Raw genomic sequence first — 10163 nt, forward strand, 5'->3', positions numbered from 1 at the left:
TACTAAGGGGGATTAACACGTACTTTGTGTATGTGCAGCAAGTGTTGTATACTGTCGGTAGTGTGATTACATCCTCTACGCGGGGGCGGCTAGAAACAGGTTCATAGTATGGTCATGTCTCTACTATGGGTGCTGGCTAATTGTAATCGGGCGGACGCATGTAAAAGCGTCTTAAATCAAAGCTCAAATCCAAGGTGGAACAGCATATGCCGAGGGATGAATGGCCATGGATAGTTGGTCTTTAATATGCGAACTCTGGATACCTGTCGACCTCCAGTTTTAATTTAGACTTCTCACGATAAACGGGCTATGTCGTGTGTGACCTTCCAATCCCGAATATAAATAATTTTTGTATGGACAAATGAAATAATACAAATGAGCTTGATGTCACTCTAACGGCATCATCTTCAAATGATTCCTTTACGGAATTATCTGTAGCTGAGTGTGTGCCGGCCACTGGGCTGGAAGCCTCCACCCATTTCGACAGCGCTACTGTGTGCGTCAAAATGGACCCGGACGGGCCACCGTCTACTTCTCCGCTTGCGGAAACGGTGTACGCACCAGCAGTAACTTCGTTAATTCCGAAGCCGTTGAATCTGGTGATTCCGACACCAGCAGTGTGGTATCACAAAAATCCGGTTTAACTGTCGTTGGCTCCAAAGTTGGCAACCTCACTTTGGAATCCCCAAAATTTACTCACCTTAAAAGAAGTGAGCGAAGAAGGTTTAAGGCGGCCATGTCTTCAGGCCATAGCATGGCAGAGGCTCTTAAAATTGCTATGCAACATCCGCCTGCGAACAAGCGGGTCAGATCGGAGGAGCAATCCCCCGGTTTGTTTCCCGCCAAAAAACACAAGGTGGCTTACGTGGGGCTCACCAAGCCATCGTACAGCCTAGCTGTTAAAGGCGTACGCTAAGGCTTCACGTCGGCCGATCCGGCTGGCACTTCGCTCTCTACAGAGCAAATTACGCTTCTCCAAGAAGCCATTATTGATGTTGCTATTGAGCAACACAACGACGAAATACAGCCGGAGTTCGAAGGGTGTTTACCTAGAACGTGGTGGCTGCTTATCGTCTGCAGTGATGCAAAAACTGCGAAGTGGGTCAAGCAATTTTCAGGCCACATAGGGGCTAAATGCGGACTCGCTATAAACGTGGTAGAGGAAAAGGATTTCCCACGAACTCACGTCGTTCGTGGCTATTTTCCTCAGAGTTTGACCCTGTCAAACGAAAAAGTTCTGGCTACCATTGGTACCCAGAACAAATTCTCCACCAAGCGGTGAAAGGTGATACGTAGGCTGACGCAGGATCAGATGCTTCACCTAGTCTTCGTCATTGATGACGAATCTATGAGGAAGTTGTCCGAACTTAAAGGTAGGATTGCATACCGGTTCGGGAACCACCCCCGCTCATTCTCACCCCATAGACAATACTCCAAAGGTGGTTCAGGATGATAGTACTATCCAATCATCCTCGGCTTCGGCAGCATCCCTTACGGAAGTTTGCCCAACAGTGACTGTTCCTGAGGAAGAGGAACTAGACACACGTCCCTCCACAAGCAAGGCTGTGAGCTCTGCTAGTGGGCGTGTAGTTCAGATTCCCACCTCGGTAACTACGTCCACAATGCCCTCCACGGGCACGACAACTGTAGCAGGTAAACCACGGACCGCTACCAATAAAACACCCTTAATCGGTAAAATTTTACCGAAGCAATCAAAGGGTGATAGGAACAAAGGTTCTCGACGAGACAAGCGTGAAAGTCTCGTCCGTAAGTCTCTTAACGAGATATAATGAGCGCTCTTGAAGTGCTCCAGGCAAATCTGCACCATGCTAAGGGAGCATCGGCCACCTTGTGCAGAATTGCCCAAACCGACAACATCGCTCTAGGACTTATCCAAGAGCCGTGGGTGTTTGGTGGCCACATTCGGGGTCTCAACACAAAATCAGGTAAGCTGGTTTATGACCGTTCGATAGCAGTGCCACGTGCAGCTATCCTAATCGGTGGAGATGTAAAATATCTTCCGTTAATCAACTTTATTTCTAGAGACCTAGCAGCGGTTCTAGTCGAAGTCCCAACACTAGGAGGGGCCACAGATATAGTCATGGCCTCTGCCTACTTCCCAGGTGATGAAGAAACCATTCCACCATCGGAAGTCCAGCAGCTGATCAACTTCTGCAAGTCCACTGGGCGGCAGCTAATCTTGGGCTGTGACGCTAATGCTCACCACACAGTGTGGGGGAGCAGCAACGATAACAAAAGGGGTGAGTACCTATTAGATTATATTATGTCGATAGGATTAAGTATAGCTAACAAAGGTAGTAAACCCACTTTTATTAATGCAATTAGAGAAGAGGTATTAGATCTCACTCTTTGCACCAGAGGTATTGAGGAATCTATATGGAACTGGCGAGTGTCCGACGAAGTGTCCCTCTCAGACCATCAACATATTAGGTTTGAAATTCCCGGTATATCCGAGCAGCAAGATGAAGTGTACCGACCACAGAAAACCAATTGGCTTAGGTACAGGGACTTGGTGGGTTCCGAAAATTTTTCTCTAGCTAGGCCACTAAGAACTCGTGAAGAGATAGAGTTGGCTGCAAACCATTTAGGTGAGGTTTTACTGACCTCCTTTCACAACAGCACGGTTGCAGGTAGTGCTTGAATTAGAGGTAAGGTTCCTTGGTGGAACTCGCAACTAGCTAATAAGCGTAAACTAGTAAGAAGCTTATTCAATAGAGCAAAACGCTCTGGTAGTTGGGAACATTATAGAACAGCACTCACCGACTACAACAATTCAATCAGACAGTCCAAACGGGCCAGCTGGCGTAGCCATTGTGATAGTATTGATAGGTTGCCTGAGGCTGCTAGACTACAAAAGGCTTTAAATAAGGTCAAAACAAATGAAGTAGGCCTTTTAAAAAAACCGGACGGATCCTTCACTACTGGTCGTGAAGATACCCTCGAGTTTCTCTTGCAAACACACTTCCCTGGCTCCGTAACCGGACCACCAACATCACATTCATATAGGGAAGTTACTGCTCCTACATGTCAGGAATACGCACTATCTGGTGTCATCTTTGACAGGGACAAGGTGAAATGGGCGATCAACTCATTTCAACCATTTAAGGCGCCTGGAGGCGATGGTATCTACCCTGCTCTATTGCAGAATTGTATAGACATCATCATAGACCCATTAATAAAACTCTTTAGGGCTTGTTTTACTATGGGTTGTGAGCGTGATCTTTATTCCCAAACTTGGGAACAAACCTATGGACCAACCCAAGTCCTACAGACAATGGGTCTTACGTCTTTCTTATTGAAGACCGTCGAAAGGCTGATTGATCTGTACATACGGAATAAATTGGAACAAACTGTCCCACTCCACTCCACCCAATATGCCTACTCAAAAGGCAAATCTACAGAGGTCACGCTGTATCATTTAGTCAGCAAAATTGAAAGCACGTTTCAATCTAAAGAGATCGCCTTATGTGCATTTCTGGATGTAGAGGGAGCTTTCGATAACACATCTTACGAATCCATATCTGGAGCACTGGCCCGTAAAGATATAGACTCATGTACAATAACGTGGATAGATAGAATGTTGCGTGATAGGAACATATCCTCCAAGTTAGGTAGCACTATCGTAAGCATTAATGCTGTACGGGGCTGCCCCCAGGGTGGGGTTCTCTCACCATTGTTATGGACGCTGGTAGTCGATGACTTACTAGTTAAACTGGAGCAATCTGGGTATCATGCCATAGGTTATGCAGATGACCTGGCAATCATTGTAACAGGTAAATTTGACACCACAGTTACAGACGTAATGCAAGCGGCATTACACAAAGTCTCGAACTGGTGTATCAAAGAAGGCCTAAGTATTAACCCAAAAAAAGCGGTAATTGTACCATTTTCTAGAAGGTACAAAGTAAATATTGGGTCCCTATCTATTAAGGATACGGCTATTGAATGCTCCGATGAAGTCAAATGTTTAGGGGTCACCCTAGATAAGCGTCTTAACTGGAACACTCACCTGAATAATATAATTGGCAAAGCCACCCGGGTCATGTGGACATGTAGGACCGCATATGGTAGAACCTGGGGCATAAGTCCTAGAATTATATCATGGTTATACCGCACAATGGTCAGACCTATTGTATCCTACGCAGCTCTTGTTTGGTGGAATAAAGCGCAACAAAATGCTGCAATAGTCAAATGCAATAAACTGCAAAGACTCGTATGTATTGCTATGACGGGATCTATTAGAACATGTCCCACATCAGCACTGGAGTCCATAGTGGGTCTCACCCCTCTGCATCTCTTTATTAAAAAGACAGCAGCTATGAGTGCAGCTAGGCTACACCCTGTCATCGACATGCACGGAAGTCTCGTCAGTCAAAACTCTATCTGCAGACTAGTTCCTGGCATAGAGATCTGCGATAGGACAGATCGCATGAACATGGAACTTCGCTTCGGTAGGAAGTTCGAAGTCCTCATACCCAATCGATTGGACTGGGTAAATGGCACTCCTGGATTTGAACCAAAAGTGATTTCGTGGTATACTGATGGCTCAAAAACCAAAGAAGGAGTTGGTGCTGGAATATTTGGTCCTAACACCAGAATCTCGCTCGCGCTGGGTATATGGCCCACTGTCTTCCAAGCAGAGGTTCACGCCATCGAGGTCTGCGCTCGTATCAACATTAACAAAGGGTTGAAAGGCGCCCGAATCTGTATTTATTCAGATAGTCAAGCAGCAATCAAAGCGTTATGCTCCTGGAAGTTTTTCTCAAAGATTCTAGCAGACTGTTATGACACACTGCAGCAGCTGGCAAGCAATAATAAAGTGACACTGTGCTGGGTGCCTGGTCACACAGGAATTCATGGAAATGAGTCTGCGGATAGTCTTGCACGGGCAGGATCCGCCACTCTAATCTGTGGCCCAGAACCTTTCTGTGGATTAAGTTGGTCTACAACTAGGTCTCTAATCAATGATTGGATCTCAACCGAGAGAAGTCGCTACTGGCGCGACAGTCGAGGTAACCGTCAGGCTAAACAGCTGGTTCTCCCTTATAGTTACAATAAGATATCCTCCTTCAGCAGAACAGAGTTGAGGTTGCTAGTGGGATATCTAACGGGTCACCATGGGCTACGTTACCATCTCAACAAAATGGGCCTATCTGAAGAGATAGATTGTAGACTCTGCTTAGAGGCAGAGGAGACAACCATCCACATTCTATGTGACTGCCCAGCTTTGATCTGGGCCAGGAGGAAATCACTGGGTCGGGAATTGCTTTCACCTTCCGACATTAGGAAGTCCTCAACAACCGACATTTTGATCTTCGTTCGAAAGGCGGAATGTCTTTTGTTCAGTTAGGGTCTGTTGTAGCACAAAAGATCAATCATGGTCGCAGTGCTCTGCTCAAATGGGAGCTAGTACCCTGTTATTTCCTATTCCTACTGCCGCCATCTATGTGTCAGTCACACACATTATTGAACGAAGTGTTAAATATTTCGGAAGAATATCCACTTTGGCATAAAAGCTTGCGCTAAATAGTCAAACTGATAATTTATATTATTTACTGAAATTACTTTATAATTACCTTTCGACATTCTTCCAAGAATCTGTGGCGGATATGGCAACCACATATAGTTTATAACAAGCGGATAGCATGATGGCAACGTTGTGCCATCAGAACCTAAGGATGGTATAAAAACAGAACGTAATCAAACATCAGTTTCTTTTGCATCCGAACCGGTAACGAGCAAGCACACAAAAGTTAAGCTATAGTGGAATTAGCAACCCACAAATCTCTTTATTAATATCTTACGACGATTATTTAATTCAATTAAATAGAAAAATTGCAGAAATAAAAACGCTTCATGAATTTGCACGTTCTCCGTTATTGCAAAATATGTAAACAAAGTACTGAAATCAAAATATATTCACAGCTGATATTAGCTGTCAAAATGCAACTCACACACTTCTTTGGACTAAGTGGCTAAATGTGTGCAGTGCAAAAAATCCCATTTGGTTTAGCATCAACTTAGTCTAACTCGCACACGTCCTAAATAATAAATAAATAGACTAAAATCAGCACCGCTATAATTATTATTGATGTAAGTAAATACATATAATTAGTCATGAAAGTGTTTTAACAAAGTTAAAAAATTGTTGTTCTTTTTTATGTATGTTGCATAAAAAATGTATTTAAAGCAAAAGTTAGTATCTAATAGAGAAGTTAGTTCGTAATTCCTAACAGAGTTCTTTACTTGTTTCTACAATAAGCGTTTTTGGTGGCTCGCAAGTGTGGTGAAAAATGCATACTGGCCTATATTCGCTAATCGAGGCATTGGCATCACTGTTGCAATCTGACAAGTGTTATGTTTTGGCAAATAGCAAATCTGGTATATGAGCATATAACGGAAGCAAATTACATTTTATATTAAAATAAATATTTAATATAAACTGAAAGTTAAAATGAATACAGAATTAAAAAGAATCGTAAAAATGTTGGAAATTTTTTTTTCCCCAATTTTCAAATGATTGAAATTTTTGAATTTTGTTAGAATTTTTGTTTATTTATTTTGACATATGAAGGTTTATAATAGTTCACTTATTGCGTTGGTAACACTTTTTTCTTTACTCGACGAAGTGTGTACCGAGTATAACACAATTGGCATAAATAGAGAAAATAATGTTGTGGTTTTGCGTGCATTTCGGCTAGCAAGTTGCTGACCAACTTGCCGTTTTTTGCCATACTTGCAAGCCACCGACAACGATTAATAACCATAAAATCGTCATTACTTAAAATTCTTAAGAAAGCATGTAAAACAATTTGGACGAGTATTAAGGAACTTTTATTACAAAAATATTAGTTACGAAAAATACAGATCACAATTACTAAAACGCGGACTTTGTTCAAGCTATAACAAAATATGTAGCAATTTTATAAAGTAAAAAACAATTGCATGTCTAAGCTCTATTGTCCGTGGATTTGAAGAAAACACAAACAACAACAAAATCGCAAATTGTACAATATATTTTTAAAACATGTGAAATTTGTTAAAATATAATTAACGTAATGTAGTTGCATATTAACCATGACCACACACAATGCGCTGTGTGCGATATTTAATGTGTCACACTAACCCAAAACTCTCAGATATCAAGCATGACCAAAATACCCATTATGCCAAATATAAATTAAATTATGAGTCAAAAATTTGACTCGTCTATTTTGTCATTTCATTATGGCAAATATTTTGAATGCATATTTAATTGTTTCAATATGAACAGATTCTCATGAAAAAGGTGCGTGCGCAAAAAATATCACTGCTTACTTTGATGTTTTTTCTAAGTGTAAAACGTAAAAATTAATTTAAATTTATCACAAAAAAAAACCGAGACAGTGCCCGACAAAATAAAATATTAATATATTTATATTCCTTTTATGTTAAAAAGCGGATTTTTGGTTTTGCGGAATTACTTTGTTATTGAAGTGGTTTATTTTGCCTCAAATTCACACACATTTAAAAACAGCTGACAGAGACAATAAAATTAAATAAATTTAATCACAAGAAAAGTGTGGTAAACATGTCTATAAAAACTAAACAAATTGTCCGCTAATATATAGCTAATTAACAAATTCTAAATAAATAAATACGCGAAAGAACGCTAAAAATATTTGTTTATAAATCTTAAAGTAAAAATTAAAATTTTAATTTAATTTATTTAAATTTATAACAAAAAGTAAATCCAAAATTACTGGACCTATTAGTGTTAGAACAGTCACTTACGCCCAAACTGTAAAGGGACCCATTCAAAGTACTGACTCACAAAGCAACAACGCGTTGTCAATTATCTTAACAAAACTTAATCTACAAGAAGAGGTATTTAAAACTCTCGAACAACGTCTGAGCGTGCTACAGCACAATATGCATTTTTTAGATTATGACTAATAGTTTGAAACTATTCGTATGGAATGCGAATGGCTTAACAAAGCATAAAAATGAACTTGAAGTTGTATTAAATAGCGAAAATATTGATATCGGTCTAATCGCTGAAACTCATTTTACTAAGCAATCGCATATAATGTTTAAAAACTATACTCTATACCATACCATACATCCCGATAATTACGCTAGGGGTGGTAGCGCTGTCATAATTAGAAACTCGATAAAACATCACTTACTAGAACAATATAGCAAAATTGAATTTCAAGTTACTTCTGTTTCCGTGGAAACCTTTAATCAGCCGCTGGTCATAACTGCATTATATAGTCCTCCCAGGCATCAGTTGAAGTGCGCAGACAACTTATCTCTTTTTAACCGGTTTCAAGGCCGTTACATAATTGGAGGAGACTTCAAGGCAAAAAATACGTTTTGGGGCTCAAGACTTACTACAACGAAAGGAAGAGAAATGTACAAAGCCATGCAACTCGCAGCTTACAATTCAATTTCAACTGGTAAACCAACATACTGGCCGTCGGATACTAGCAAAGTTCCAGACCTAATCAACTTCTTTGTCTATAAAAACATTCCAGCATCTCACCTAACCATCTCAGAAGGCTGCGACTTTGGCTCTGACCACTCACCAGTGCTGCTGATAGTTTCACAAAATCCAACAATAAACCAGGACACACCCAAGTTAGAAAATACATTTACCGACTGGAAATATTTTCAGCTTCAGCTTGTACATTTGCACAAGTTTGATCATATTGTTTACAGCGAGCAACTAGATGACGCAGTACTTCATTTCACTCAGCAATTGCAGATGGCGGCGTAGAACGGTACACAACACAAAACTCTAAACTCTACATGGTAAAAAATACCCACCGTTCATCACAAAAAAGATTACGGAAAAGCGAAAACTGCGAAAACGTTGGTAAGTAACTAGATGTCCATTAATTAAATCGCAACTAAACCGAACAACTAAAAAGATACACACAGCCATCAAATCATACAAAAATATCTTTAACAGTTTTCTGATGGACCTCACGGTATTCTGATGAATACTCTCTGAGGAAAGCTGCTGAATCATTTAACAGACCAATGCAGCAGTCTGCCCCAGTTAAAATAAACGAAACCCAGGGGGCTGAAACAAATACTCAATAGGCGAACCAGTTTGCTGATAACCTAGCGAAAACCATCATTCGGAATGAAGGCCAAGAAGTTATTGGGTCAAATACAAATTAGCCCGAAGGCGACACAGCAATTGTTCCAGTCACTACGGAAGAAGTTAGTTCTTCGAAACTTACCCAATAACTGCATCATCTACCTATGCGATTTAATTAATTCGTGCCTCCGTTTGAAACATGTACCCATTTTTTGAAAATTCGCTAAAGGTAATTATGATACCCAAACCGGGGAAGTCTCCGAATGACGTATCCTCATGTAGGCCAATATTTCTATTGCCAACCTTATCGAAGCTTTTTGAAAAACTACTACCACCAATAATCGAGAGAAGACGCGTAATTCCTGATCATCAATTCGGCTTCAGAAAAAAACCATTTAACCATCGACCAAATACATGTGGTCATAAATGCCACTGAATCGGCGATGCAAGAAAAGAAAGTGTGTTGTGCCGTCTTCTTAGATGTATCACAAGTCTTCGACAAGATTTGGCATGAAGGATTACTTCATAAGCTTAAGTTATTATTGCTTATACAATACTGTGAGCTGCTATCATCGTATCTAAACGACAGGTACTTCAGTGTTAAATATGAAGATGCATATTCAGCACTAAAGAAGATTAGCGCAGGTGTCCCGCGGGGCCCATTCTAATCTCATATATACACACGACTTACCCTCTGCAAACCAATTAGTAACAGCAACATTTGCAGACGATACTGCGGTTCTAGCAATCTACAACACACAGTCAATCAAATTGCTTCATGGGCAAAAAACTGGAGAATCAAGCTAAACAAGGAAAAAGCTGTACATATAGTCTTCTCATTGAGAAATTATATCCATATTACAATTCATATCGATGTAACAAAAATTCCACACGCCAACGAAGCCAAATACCTGGGCATTACGCTCGACACCAAGCTGCACTAGAAAGCGCATGTTAAGAAAAAACGAGAAGAGCTTGACCTAAAACTAAACAAATTTAACCACCTCATTGGCAGGTGCTCTAAACTGGTAGTCCATAACAAACTAATGGT

The sequence above is a fragment of the Teleopsis dalmanni genome, chromosome 1 (genome assembly GCF_002237135.1).
Source record: "Teleopsis dalmanni isolate 2A chromosome 1, ASM223713v2, whole genome shotgun sequence".
In the NCBI taxonomy this organism is placed as follows: domain Eukaryota; kingdom Metazoa; phylum Arthropoda; class Insecta; order Diptera; family Diopsidae; genus Teleopsis; species Teleopsis dalmanni.